Source organism: Cyanistes caeruleus, chromosome 10, assembly GCF_971803275.1.
Source record: "Cyanistes caeruleus chromosome 10, bCyaCae1.hap1.1, whole genome shotgun sequence".
Lineage (NCBI taxonomy): Eukaryota > Metazoa > Chordata > Aves > Passeriformes > Paridae > Cyanistes > Cyanistes caeruleus.
The window spans coordinates 7707896-7723061 of NC_141710.1; the positions used below are offsets into that span (position 1 = coordinate 7707896).

Here is a 15166-nt window from a genome sequence, read left to right on the forward strand (position 1 = left end):
GAAGAGTGTCAGCCATTATTTTCCTCAGTGCTGTCACTGATATTGGAAGAGTTCAGAGAATAAGGCAGTTTGTTGTACTGGGCACTGCTGCCAGAATATTTCCTTGTTCTGTTTTTATTTATACCCATCTGCTGGGTCTTGTCATGTACTGAGATATTCTTGTACAGCTTTTAGCACAACCAGACCTCAAATCCACTCTCAAGAAGCTGAACATCACTGTTGGATTAGAACAAAAGAAGTTCACAGGTCTTATACCTGCATTACGTTTCACAGGCATGAACGTCATTTTAAGAATTTTTAATTTTCTGACATGTAAATTAGTTCCTCCTATTTCCTACACCAAAGGTACCATGAACAATTTTTCTCCAGCTGCAAACACTCTGTGTGTGTCCCATTTCCCTCTGAGTTTTCCTTAATGGAAGTCAGACTCAAACCCTGTGCATATTTCCTTGTACACAGATAAGTAACAACAATAAAGAGAAGAGACATATCTCCCTGAATTTTACCTTAATGCCAGATTTCCATTAGAAATTAGTCATTGGTGTTGTTTTACTGAGACAGTCAATTGTATGATTTTCTTAACATGTATGCAGTTGACATTTCCAGTGATATTTTTTTTCCCAAAGAAGCCATCTTGCAGTGTTCTGAGGTAAAGAGCAAAAATATTAACTTTGGGGAGAAATGTGCAACCACTACAGCTTTTACAGGCACAAAAATGCCACCCCTTCAGCTACCTCCCATGCTCACTCACCATTACTAATCCTTATTCACACAACCACACTGACCACAGTTTCCAGTGCAGACCAAAATTAGTAGTGGAAAACTTGCTTGCCTTGCCTGAACAATGGGTTCAATTCTAAGAGAGAGTGTGACTAACTATTTGCCTTGACCCATTGTGATCCCTTGTCCCCCATTTCCAGGGATCAGGAAAGCAGCAAACACTCATTTGCAGTGTGTTGGAAACAAAAGGAAAGGATTCTTGGTCAGTTTTTTGCCCTCTCCCTCCTACACTAAAGGAACACCCATAGCAAGATTTATGGGTTTTCTTCCCTTGGTTACTAGCTGAAACTTTCATCAAAATATATCTTTGGGAGAAATCAAGTAAAAGAAAATATAGATTTGTTTGAGTTTCACACACATCCACACCCCATTCCAAAATATCAAAAAATGCCAGCAAGGTACTCAAACAATGAGCTGTAAAAGTAAAACAGATTCCCAGTGGTGACATCTGTTAGTGTAAGGATTATTCAAACATCTCTAGAGTTTTCCAAAGAAACACCAGGATGGCTTCCTACCAAAAGGCAGCTCGGTCTAATATCCTCCTTAGGAAGATACAATACTCCTTACATACAAACCTTGTATTCTGTATTTTGTTGGCTCTAGAAAACCCACATGTTTGCCTTGACATAGAAATAAAAAGCAATTCAAAGGAAATCTGAAACTGGAGAATCAGTTTGAACTGACCTTGGTATTAGAGAATTATCTTTTTGTGAAGCTGATCACAATTGTCAGTGCATATTTTGGTAAGAAATATATTTCTTCTGAAAGCAACTTCATCATGTAGGGCAGGACAGTTTCAGTTTAAGAGAACACCAGCGTGATAAGGTGGTCTGTAAAGAAATATTTTCAGTCAATTTTTGATAATTTTTTTTTTTACTAATAAACAAAAACAGGCATGCAAATGTCCAAAACCTGAATAAACATGCTGCCAAGCATGTGGATGGATGGAAAAACCAAAAAGGATCTGCTAGAAACTGTGCTGGAAACAGAACCAGAGCCCATAAAGCTCCATAAAGCTGGAGTTGTCCCAGACACAGGAGCCTCCATTCCCCCTTCTCCTCAAACTTCTCAGGTTTGAGGTAGGATGCAGACCACCTACACACAGAGCCTCGTGGAGAGAGCTCTGAGCAGTCTGGGGCACCACTCCCTTTGTATCCATGTCAGAAGACCCACAGCAGTGGAATTGCACCAGGAATGTCGTGAGGCATGATGCCAGCAGCTCCTCATCCACGTGGGAACACCCAATGGCTTCATCACACTTGGAAGTTCCTAGAGCTCATAAACTGATGAATAAATTTTACCTGGGGATTGCAAAAATATTTATAGCATTGAGAATGAATCCATTGGAACTTGAAGTTTCCAAAGCTTGAGCATAGAAATTTGATTTGGGAGACATTTACCAATATACCAATGAAATCAAATATAAGAAGACAGTATTTACTCTGATTCTAATGCATGGTGTATGTGAGTGCTAATGATTTTTTTCTCCTTTAATTAAAATTCCCTTTAAAGTGTTCTCTAAATAAAACATTGCTTAAAATGCATCTGCTTCAGAGTCTATCACTCACACTAAGCTTTCAGAAAAAAATTGTCGCAACTTAAAAGGCACTATAGGATATTTAGACTAGAGTTATCTCACATGTTCTCTGGCTGCTCTGTTATTTGAGCTCTAAATGTTAAACACGTGAAAGCAACATAAAAGGATCTTCCCTTTAAAGCACATTTTCCAAATTCTCTCTATCTGTTATTTAGAACCCCATAAAGATCTGTGTGTGTCTACCCATCTGCAACCACATTTATTTTTGCATGTTTTTGAGTGCATATCTCTCAGTGTCATAAGGTCTTCATAAATAAATCAACCTACTTAGATCTGTATGCTTTGAATAACAAGTCAGCCACCAGCAGATGGATACATTTTTAATTAGGTAAGCAGTCAATGCCTGTTGGTTTGAAAACTCTCTTGTTTCTCTTAAAAAGACGGAAACTAACCAAATTAAATCCAAAATTGCAGTGGGACAGCAGAGTGGTTTTAATCTGCATGTAGCTGCAAATCAGCTTAGGTCCCAGCCTGTGAGACAGCTTGAACAAATGCAATATTTTATATCAAGCAAACCTCAAAGTGAAATATTTAAGGATCTTGCAAGAATACGTTGTAAACAGTATGTATTTTTCAATAACACATGCGGTTGCTTATGCAATCTTCTCACTTGAACAAGACTCTCTGATCTTAATTCATTTACTGTGTTGCCTTTGCAATCTCTCAAGCAAAATATTTTTAAGCAGCAACTTTTAATTTACATAATCAGACATACTTTCCCAAATAACATGGAAGAATCTCAGCATTAACAACATCTTGTACTGCTTAAATAATCCATGAAAAGAAACTTCATCAGTTCCAGTTAACTTCTTCCCAGAAAATGTTTTCAGTTTTGGACTGGGAACAAAATTTAGCATGAGAGATACACATCTTACTTGTACCAAACTTTCCACACTCCTCTGAACTTCTCCAGCTCTGGAAGTCCAGGTAAATGCTCTGGAGAGCAGCAGGACAGGGGTGAGGGCTGGCCCATGGCAGAGAGTCCCAAAGGAGACCTCCATGTCCCAAGGACTTCCAGGGCACTTTGCTGCCTGCAGGCAACAGGTCAGCCCAGAGCCACCTCTCCACTGTCCCCACATCACCTGTCCCTGGTGTGCTTCCCCATTGGTTCCCATTTACCAAAACAAGGCTTTTTGTGTCCCCTTAGTCCCTTCTCCCACAAGAGTTTGGAAGTTTTCCTGTAGTTTCCCAAGCATCTTCTGTCACTCTTCTGAAGCAGTGAAATGAATCAAAGGCAACACTTGTCAGCCCAGGAAGGCAGCAGAGCTGGCAGCAGGCTGTGGTTTCACGGGCTGTGAGGAGACACCACGGCACCTCTGCCTGCCCAGACAGCACTGGCACTCCCACCTCTCCCTTCCAGACAGAGCAGTGACAGGAGACAACGTTATCCCACACAAAATTACACCTGTCTCAATGTGACCAGGTAGTGCAGACGATTGTCCTTGGAACAAAAAGGCTGCTCTGGCAGTAAGAGAGCCAGGGCTCCCCATGAGCAAACAACTCTCTCCTGTCTGGCTAAAACCACCCTGCACCACATTTGCTGTGCACGCTGACCCCACTGTGCAGCTGCTCCATACCAGACACCCAAAACTGTCAAAAGAATTTCAGGGGCCAACATGAGAGTCTTATGTTGGTACCGAGGCGACAAAATAAATTCTTCTTGATCCTTATTCAGTTTTATGCTCACAAAAAGGAATAAAATTCACAGAGCAGAGAAAAACTCCAGACATAAAATCTGATACTTAAACAAAACAGTTTAAAAGTAAATGGGCCAGGTTGAATCTTTGATGTCACTTCCTTGGATTTCATGATACAGCACCTGAGGTGAATTTTTTCCATTTTACTGTAGCACGCTCTTTTTCCTGCATAAGCTTATGGTAAAATAATAACCAAGTTTGCCATATGTTAAATACTAAAATTTAGTTCTATCATTTCTTTCTATACCTTTACAGTTCTCTTCAGTTGACTAAATGGAAAATACTGTATCTCTGGAGCAGGCTGGAAAAGAAATAAAGGTCTGACTCTCATCCTAGTTTTATGGGGATTGTGCTGATGTAATTGTACTGATTTCTAGGAAATTGCTTCAGATTTGTGCCATTAGTTAGATCAGAATCTCAATGTCAGTGCACCCTGAAAATACCCAGCTCTGTAAAAAGGTTCTGGATTACTCTGAGTTTTACATCCTGAGGTCTAATTGCGCTGTGTAAAATAACATTTATTAAAGATCAGATATGAAATGCAAAGGTGGAAATTATTTGAAACTTTAGGATGTAATGTTTGCCCACAGATCTATGCTAAAAAACTGTAGTAGTTCAGGAAATAAAAAGTCTCTTATATGTGGTATGACTTTATATTCTTAGTTGAAATGAAAATACTGCAAGATGGAGAATATTAGTAGGGCACGCTGAGGCCAACTTGTATTGTTTAGAAAATCTTTCTAGCTGATAGTTCCTGTCCTGTGCTACAATTTTCCTTGTGCCTAGTCTGAGCTATGTGTTGTAGCTCACAACTGAGAGGGAAGGAAAATGCTGTAATTTAACAGTTGCTGCTGATGAGAACTCCCCACATTGATTTGAAAAAGCAGAAAATAGCAGCGGGCTGTGCAGAGCCCTACTGCTGCCAGGTACAGCCCCAGTGCTGAGCAGCCCAAGCACAGGTCTTGCAGCTCTGTAGGCTGGAGGAAAGGGGCAATGTGCCCACTGGTGAGCTGGGGGGCTGAGGGCTGACAAAAACGGCATGAAAACACCCTTGCTGTATTTCAGCTCTATGTTAGCAAATTAAAGGTCTATGTGACAAAATGAAGGATAATTTGAATCCTCTGCATTCAAGTATTTTTGTCCTGGGACCTGGAGCCTTGTGCTCAGACTGCCCTGCAGACCATCCAGATAGCATCACCCTAACTCAGAGGAATAGACCTCTTTAGACAACCACCAGAATCTTTGTTTTACCACTTTGTACAGTTTCTTGGAAGGAGCTAGGCAGACAAAACTTAATGAGATTTTTTTACAGACAACAGAGGAAAGATGGAGCCCTTCTATTGGAATAAAGAGATTTATGCTTTATATTGATCTGATGATAAATATCAGAACAAGTTAGAGGATTATGCTTGTTCCATTTAACAGAACTTCCAGACCAGTGTTTTAAACAATAAGAAGAGTTAGTGTAAATTTCAAAACAATATTTTTTGTGCTTATCCTTCGATCCTGTTCTGACCTCCTCTCCCAGAATCTCTTAAGTAAAAGTGTATAAAAGCCTAAAGAATACAATACTATTGCTCAATTTTGTCTGCCTTTCATTAACATTTATATGAGTTTATGCCATGCCTTTTGCTGTTTTCCAGCTGATAAATGTTTTTCTAATATTGTGCGCAGATCATTTTGCTTATAATCAAGGAAGAGAAATTAAGTTTAACATCTGAGAGCTTTAGGCAAAAATGTCAAGCGTGGACCAGATGACCACATGAGAGCTGCAGCCTCTCTTTGTGCCCCAGATTGGCTGGTATTGTTTTGATGCTGCTGCACTGGAGCAACAGAACTAACGTAATTATGAGATCAAGCAACATCTGGCGGGTTTGGCACCCGGCTCACAATCGATTGTTCGCTCGGGTCACGGGATGAATGCGCCCCAAGTGCACGTTAGGGTGCGCAATCATAAAGCTGCATTAGCCAGCGAGGGCCAGCCCGGCATTCTTGGGTTTCATCGCCCCACAAAATTGATGGCCCACAAAAGAGCAGTGGCACAACACACAAAAGTGATGATGCCAGAGAGACTGATGCGCTGCGGGCGGTATTTGACATCTCCTGGCTGTGGGCTCTTGTGTGTTGTGATTTATGTCACCCTGATGATTGATTACTTTCAGATCATTCCCATATCTCTGAGAATTTCCCCCTTCTTCAAACATCTTTTTGTTCCACCAGCCCTAGGCTGCAGATGGCATCAGCCCACGCATCTCCATTGTTTGAAGCCTGCAAGAACTCCACCATTCTTTGGGGGAATGCTCACAGTCGAGTAGCTAGTGTCCAATTAAGTTCTGAAACTGTGGCTGAGGGCACTTTAACCTTTTTATTTCCTTGCTCTCTTAGGAATTTCATTGCCCACGACAACTGCAACTCAACAATACCTAAAAAAGTCATCAAGAGAGAAAATCAGGAGACACATTTTTAAGGTTATGGAAAAGTGCTTCAGGTGATGGCTACAGCTGCATCTGTCACACCTCCATAAAGGTTCTTCTGATCATGTTTCACAAAGTGAATTATCATCTCTGGCATGCAGCATTACAGCAGACTCTGTGTGAAGACAACAGGCTAAAGCTTCTGCATGCCAGGAAGCCAAAAATGCCTCTGGGATGCTTATGCAAATCATTCGTTTTCTCTGATATCTCAACCATTCTGTATGACACATAAAATATCAATGACTCAACATTCATGTGATGGGAAAACACAAGAATTCAGTGTATCAAGAAAACATTGAATTTTTCAAAATCTTTTTAATTTTGGCAAATCTAATAGGGCACAGTGTCAGGGGAATTAGTATAGTGGATAGCAAATATCTTAACTTCTTCAAATCACAGCAAGCAACTACAGCAGATTTTATTAGTTTGTATCTTTTCCTTCATTAGAAAGCAACACCACCAAAAAGAAAATATTTGCAACTACTTCAGTCGCTGACAAGAAGATATCCAAAAGAAGTTCAAGTTGCCACAGAAGGCTTTTTCTGTCACTGTAACATGCACTACTGCTGCTGGTGCTCTCTGGAGCTCTGTGTACTCTCTTGCACTTCTGCAAGCCCTGGCACGTAGAAAGGGATATACCACAACTCCCAAGAAATGCCTCCAGCTTCATGTTCCTCAAATAGCACCAAACACCATTAGTCAGATGCAATACCTAGAAGTAGCAGAAAGAGCTTTGGTTTTTGTCCCTCAGAGCACAGACGAATTTGGGGTTTAGGTAGGATGCAACAAAGTCTGTAACACTTCATTTATCAACAATATCTGTGGAGGGATCAGCTCCTGTATACACCTTGTCAGGATTCAAGCCACAGGGCACACTGAAGCCCATCAGTTTCAGAAGGAATTGGGCTCCTGTCTGACAAGCACCATTGTCACTCTATATCCAATGCAGAATTTCCTACCTTCTGTCAAAAGCCAGTGAAAACTTTCAGCTGGACTGGGGAGGTCTGGTGATACCAGACAAAATACTCAAAGGACTCACATTGTGCCAAAAAGAGGGGAAAAAAATACCAGAGAAAGAGGGCAAGAGCAACAGGTCAGCTTAGGCTGGCCAAAGTTACAACTGATGGCACTTTTCCTGAAAAACAAAATGATCTTAAACTATGGCATTTAATAGTTCCATGGACAGAGTTAATTTCTCATCCAGTGCTGCTCATCTCTTGCTTTGTTTAATTTTTGTTCAGGTAACAAGGGATGCAAGATATCTGTCAATGGCTCCAAGCCTGGATGTGTCCTCAGAGTGAAGATCAGAAGAACTGATCTGTGTTTTCTTTTTTCTTTTTTTTTTTTTTTTTTAATAAGTATCTGAGGAGCTCCTGTGAAAGCATTTAATGTAACTGGGTCACAAAGAATGAAAGCTGTCCTTGGGCAGCCTTTGAACAGGCACAAATATGTTTTCCTCTTTATTTCTTTTTTGGCAGAGTAGAAAAAATAAACCCCTTTCCATGAGCTTTATTTCATTTTTAACAGGCTCTGCAACTCCTGAGAACCCATAAACAGTGCTGAATGGAACTCAAATAATCTTCGATACACACACTCCAGGTCTGATTCCCATTTAAACTAAGGTTTGCATTATCTCAACACTCACTGTAAAACTGTTTTCATTGCTGGAGCTGCAAGGAAGGTTTTAACTTTAGGGACAGGGCAGATCAAAATGTTTTGACACTGCCAGTTCAAACAGGAGATGCCGTGCTGCAGAGACAGCACTGCCACCCACAAAACAAGGGCCTGACCTGTGCTGATCCTGTACTGAAACCCAGCTCTCATTTATTTAAATGCTGTGGATGTGTAGAACTTTTTAGATGCAAGAAAAGACAGAGAATGTGTTTTTGAAAAAGTGAAGATGAGCTCATGTGCCCTGACAATGGTGAGGGAGTGATCCTGGCTCCCTTCTCAGGGCTGGGACAAGCCCAGAGTGTCCCATAACATGCTCTTTCTGCTTTGGGGCACAGTAACCTTAATTTTACAATTTAGATATATTTAATATAACCTGGCTGCAATGATACCAAAAAAATGAAAAAGGGATATATATTTGGAGAGTTGAGAGCGTATCTATGGCTCTTTTTTTGCCATGCTGCCTTTAAGCTGCCGTGTGATCCCCTGATGGCTGCCCACAGTTGCCATGAGCTACAGCAGCTCTCAGGTAAGAATAAATTATTTGAACTGACTGAAAACTTGCATAGCAGGGTGAGGTGATGGGGAGGAGAGCTTCTCTTCAGTCAGTATTAGTCCAGAAAATAGGTTAGACAGCTCAGTCCAAAAAAAACCAAACCAAAAAAACAAACAAAAACCAAAACAGAGCAAAAAAGATCCAAATAACTATTTGGTCATTGTGCAAGATGCTGTTTGTCCAAAATCCAGTTTCCTTCATTGCTAAGCAGTAAATTGTGTTTTGAGAGATAACTCTGCATCAGTGCTTACAGTTAAGCATCAGAATTTCAAAGGCTTTGTAAAAGGTAGAGATTCACATGCACCTATCTCTCTGCTGCAGAAACTGTGTGCTTTTCCCTGTACTGTTTTAGTGAAAATCAGGAGGATGGCTTTTATGCAGCCAAGCACTCAAACTTAAGTATTGAGTATAAAAACACCTCTCTTGACTGCAAAATTATTTGTGTGCCTGCCTTTGACATTTAAGCTCTAAGCTGAACCAATTTCCCTAGTATTATTTAAAGAAAATAAGTAAATATACTAGACTAAAGCACAAAGTTTGAGCACCTTTTCTGTGGGGACCCCATTTTGTAGAATGGATAACATTCTAATAAATATAAAATAATATAAACAGGACAGGGGTTTCTATTACTCTATCACCTGTATCCAAATGAAGAGACTGAGGAGTTATAAATAGAGAGCCACAGCAGGGACCTGTGGAGGTCATTTTATCCAATCCCTTTCTCAAGCAGATTCACCTAACACAGGCTTCCCATGCCATGGGCATCCTTGTTCTTATGGAAGCATGTGAATGCCAGAAACACCTCCAAGCCAAAAAAAAAAAAAAAAAAACCAAAAAAAGAAAAAGAAAAAATGAAAAAAAATTAAGATAAAAATAGAAATTCATATTATGAGTAAGTTTACAGATTCCTGAGAGAACTGAAGTCAAAGCAAAGGCCTGCAGGAGAGCAGAAAGTCATGAACATCACAAAATAAACTTAGTCTCCAATCTGTCAGTAACTAATAATATTAATACCTCATACATCATTTTACCCTAAAGACTGGAAAGATCTTTTTTTATGAAGTAACATTGCATTCAAAAGTACAGAATGTTCTCTCAATTCTATCTCTACACCTCTAGTCTGTATCCCTCTATTTCATAAAGAACTTGGGGATATGACTGAAGGACAAATGGGGTCTATTCTTCCTAAAAAAAAAACAGGAGAAGCTGCACATTTTTTACTAAAAATACTAATTTTTTGCCTGATGAAAATGATACAGTTTTAAATTTATTGTTACACCACAAAAATTCTACAGTACCTGCAAAATGTATCTATAGCAGAATCAGCCCACCTGTTAGTCATGGGAGCAGGAAATGTGCCTTGTGCAGAAATGACCCTTTGAAGGCGTTCAGTGCCACACCAGGACTGCTGATGGGGATTTTGCAGTGAGGAGGAAAAGCAGGATCTCCATCCCAGGCTGTACAGCTCACAGATCCACGTGAGAGCTGACACAGACAGTGGCTGTACTTCCACTGTTTGACTCAAACTCAGACAACACAACCTATGGACAGCAATGGGCTCTTCCCAAAAACAAAGCAGTCAGAAGAATGGAGTGGAAATTCTCATTGCTAGAACCTGCACATGCTTTTCAGGTTCCCTACAGGAGGTATTTCTGTACAAAGATGGACTAGGCTACTGCTGAAATCACCTCCATGCTAAACACAGTCCTAGTAATATTTCTGTGAAAACAAGCTTTACAGTAGTCTCAGCATACAGGATTCCTTTTTGACCCAGTGAAAGTAAGCCTGATATGTAGACCTGTGTCTGAATTTCTGTTTCATGCCAACAGAAAGAGAGAGGAAGTAAACCAAAATTTGCTCCTAAAACTGAGTTTTCATGCTCTCATCAGGTTTGAGATACTTATGGCAAAGGCACATCTTATCTGGAAACACAGGAAGGAGTGGTCAGCATCCAGATCTGCATTATCAGAAAAAGAAAAAGAAAGATTTCTTTTTCCTTTTCTACTTTTAGTAGCATTTATTTAGTAACTCCACTAAAAATCAAACAATATTCTTCTATCTGTGACCAGCATACAGCTCATAAAGAAGAACCAGCAGTTTGCAATTTCAGCTCAGTCACTGTAACTTTTCTTACCCTCTCTTCTATACTTCTCTTATTTATTTATTGTGTTTCTATATTCTGTTAGGACCTGTGGACACGTGTACATAACAGCCATAAAAATAAAAAAAAAAAAACAATCACAGTCCCTGACCAAACAGGGTTAGTGAAAAGAAATTATTTATGCTCAGCACAATTCCTCTATGTGTTAAGCTTAACAGAAGCAATTGTTTTTCTTCCAACTGCACTTGTAACACAATCACAACATTTGCCCTTGAAAATCTCTGCCTAAGAACAACACACCTCCCAGGGTTAAAGAGCTGGGGTTTGGGTTTTTTTTTCTTTGCCCCAGATCAGGATCTTTTAACATAAAAGGTTCAGAGATTTCTTTTGAGCCACTTGGATGTCTGCAGCCCTGCACAGGGTCAGGCAGCAATGAGCAGCCCTGCTGTAATGGTGGGTTTGCTGCTATTCCCCCTCCAGTGCAGAATAAATGTCCTTTCGTCACTCTGTGGAGCGCTCCATTTCCCAGAGAATGGTTTATTTCTGCAGAATTCTCCAGGCACACAAACCATTCTGTTCTGGTGGGCTCTGCACGTCTTATTCATGGTAATTACATTCACATCTTTGATCTCAGATGAGATCTCTTGTGCATATTTTGTTCTATTTACGTCTTTGATCTTGTTACTTGTTTTTCCCCCTTTTTTTCCAGTTGCCTGTCTTTCCATTTGAAAGATATTCATCCTACATCACTTTAAAGACAAAAGGTGAAACAGAGCCGTATGTACCCTAAGTAACCTTGCAGAATATACAGGAGTACTGAGCAATTTTGTGAGCAGATCACATCAGGGTTTTGTCTCCCAGTTTAAATGAGCAGTATCACATCCTGCTGCTGACACCAAGAGTGTATCCAGGCAGCTGAAAACGAGATGTGGTACAGAGAAGAGTATATTAAAAAGAGAAGAAAAAGCTCAGTTATTGTGATGACCACAGTGACAGCAGATTACCCTGGCAGGGAAGAGCCACACGGGACCCATGAGTGTGCAGGACCAAATCTGCTCTCCATGGCAACAGGCAAGTGGCAGGGGACAGGGTGGCAGGGGACAGGGTGGCAGGGGACAGTGTGGCAGCAGCCCCATGTGGAGCAGGGACACGCTTTCCCACTGCCCTGGCCAGGCTCTGCAGCTCTGTCAATGCTGGAAGCTTCAGGCTCCAAAGCACCTTTGCAGCACACTTGCCTCACAACAGACATTTAGAAATAAATCAAAGGAAGCAATAAATACTTGTATCTTTTCAGGTGCTTGTACTGTTGATACTAAAATGGTGAAAACACAGGTGTCCTGCTAGCATCCTGAACAGTGGTGGCTGTGGTGCTGAGCAAGGAGCTCCTCAGGGGACACACAGGCATGTGACAGCTCTAGCACGTAAAGTGAGAAGGATCTGAACTTATGATGGAGAGTAAAAATGCAATACCTCTTCACTAAAGATGGTTCTTCACTAGTTACCAAAGCAGAACAGAGTAACATTTCCAGTCTCAGAATTACCATAGTAAGATGACCTGAATTTACTGCAGCATTTCACAGGGATTAAGCTGAAAGAGTAGCTGGATCTCCAATTATGAAAGAAAATGCATGGATAGGTCAGAGCTACTTAAAACCACTGTCTCAAACCCCAAATTCAGTCAAAACTTAAAACCACTTCTCTACTGTTAAACATCTGCATTTATCCTTCCTCTCCACTGTGCTGGCTTGGCTGAAGCAGCACGGAGCTGACAGCAGATCTGTGTTGTGACACAGCCATGGAAGAATCCTCTGCTCTCCTTTATCACATCACAGACAACATTTCATATCAGTAATACATACAGAGCCACCACAGAAGGCTCCTGGGCTGGTTAAGTGAATGACAGCTTTTATCTGAGAATTTATATCGATTAATCCACACTTTCATGCTAGAATTTCTCAGGCTATGGGAAGCACGTAGATTAGGGGCAGAAGACTTCATTGGGCAAGTTGTTTCTAAATGCCTAAATTTACCTGCCAGATCTCAGTGGAATTCTCAGGCAGCCAATATGTTCATACTATGTTGTAGCACTGAGAAGCTCATAAATCCCTGCTTGTCCTCCAATGAAACACATGGAAGTTATGCTGAAGCTACCTTGTTATGGTAACAAAAAGCTACCAGTGCCAGAGTCACTGCCTGCAATGTGTGTGTAACTAATTCCTCTGAGATCTCAATTACCTCTCCACTCATCCTATTGTGAAAGTGGAGTTATTATCTCAGCAGGGAATATTAGTGTCACATTGCTTACTTTGCACAGGTTCCTCTCCACATGACTAATCCTTCACCCATGGATAGAAAGGTGCAGGGATTGGTTGCTAAAAGCTGTGTGAAAAGAGCAGACAGAAGCTGTAACTCCCAGGTCATCCCTAATCCAAGGGATTAGGTGTCACAGAAAGTATGAGCAAAATATGTTCTTCAGTTATTTTAATTATGTGTAAACAAGAATTCATTAAATAATTAAGATGGTGAGCAAAGTTTTCATTAGGATAGAGCTAAGAGAACACAATATTATTAGGATATTACTATTTTGAAAAAGAGAAGACAGAACCTTCAAATTATTTCGTCTTTATTTGCCTTAATTCCAGTAAAACAGAACAAGTGTTTATTTGGAATCTCCTCAGAAGCTATGCTGATATTTTCTCCTGCCTTCCAAAAACATAGCAGAATCTCACTTCCTTATTGTGGATGAGCATTTCCCCAAGCTGCTCTCACTTTAAAGCAGAACCAGTGACTGCTTTGCAACCAAAGCCTCTCTGCTGGCAGGATCCCTCCCCCACAATTGAAGCTCCTTCTCAACCTGAGCCACAAATTGCGCAGCAATTATGTCACTTGCTGTCTTTGATGATGTGCAGACATCCCAGCCTTGTGCAACTCTACACAATGAGAAAGTCCTTTCTGTGTAAATTTAAGGTAAATGGAGAGAAACCTTCATGTGTGTAACCCTTTTTTAAAAATGATTCTATGGCATGGGAGCCTGGAAATCCCCGTTTGAGCTGAAATTAAAAAGCAAACTGAAGGAAGACATTTTAAATCCTCCCATATGTGTTCCTCCATGATCCAGTAATACCGGTCACACCACTGCATTTCAGAAACTTCCACTTTCTCATCCACTTCTTGGTTGGATTGGTTTCCCTAAATCCAAACATCTTGTGCCATTTTACTCACTTTATTATTAAAAATAAGACAAACCAAGAGTTCTCTTCTGAGACTGCTGCCCCAGATCAGGATGCCACTCCCACAGGTGTTTGCTAACCTTTCCTCAGGAAGCTCTGCATCACCCCAGTGAAGTGCTGGCCTAACAGCACTGCCTTTTTCTCTCTCCTCAGTCCTGACCCCTGCTCATCCTGTGTGGTTCCTGTTCTCCACCCAGCCTCTGACCCCCATCTCCCCTCCTGAGCACCTGGGCCAAAACATCCCCCAGTCCCACACGAGCTTCCCTCACCTTTCTGCAGACCCTGCTGGGCTTTGGTGGCAGCTGGTGGCACCATGGGCAGGTGCTGGTGTGGTGCCAAGTGTGGGGCTTGGCTGCACCGAGGGTCTCTGAGCCCCAGGCTGAGCAGGGCAGGGTCCCCCTTTAGCCTGGGCTGCTGAGCCTAAAACCTTCTTTAGTCTGCCCTTGGCTGCTGAGCCTAAAACCTTCTTTAGTCTGCCCTTGGCTGCTGAGCCTAAAACCTTCTTTAGTCTGCCCTTGGCTGCTGAGCCTAAAACCTTCTTTAGTCTGCCCTTGGCTGCTGAGCCTAAAACCTTCTTTAGTCTGCCCTTGGCTGCTCCAGAGCCTGGCTGGAGGGAGCCTTGGACAGGGTAATGAGCTGAGGACAGATCTGCAGGCAGCTGTGCTCAGGCGAGACATGGTGTGGTGGGTCCTGCTGTGCCCTGCTGTGTCCAGCTGTGTCCAGCTGTGTCCAGCTGTGTCCAGCTGTGTCCAGCTGTGTCCAGCTGTGCCCTGCTGTATCCAGTTGTGCCCTGCTGTGCCCTGCTGTGTCCAGCTGTGCCCTGCTGTGCCCTGCTGTGTCCAGCTGTGTCCAGCTGTGTCCAGCTGTGCCCTGCTGTGCCCTGCTGTGTCCTGCTGTGTCCAGTTGTGCCCTGCTGTGTCCAGCTGTGTCCAGCTGTGTCCAGCTGTGCCCTGCTGTGCCCTGCTGTGCCCTGCTGTGTCCTGCTGTGTCCAGTTGTGCCCTGCTGTGCCCTGCTGTATTCAGTTGTGCCCTGCTGTGCCCTGCTGTGTCCAGCTGTGTC

General features: G+C 41.9%; 1 long non-coding RNA gene across 1 annotated transcript; it reads right to left on the reverse strand.

Moving 5' to 3' along the window:
• Positions 1-6992: 6992 nt before the first annotated feature.
• Positions 6993-12625, reverse strand: LOC111933565 (uncharacterized). The gene is made up of 3 exons (XR_002866792.2): positions 12347-12625; positions 10107-10260; positions 6993-7260 (listed from the first exon to the last, which is right to left on the reverse strand). It is a non-coding gene; the product is annotated as an uncharacterized LOC111933565 (long non-coding RNA).
• Between the last annotated feature and the right edge of the window lie 2541 nt (positions 12626-15166).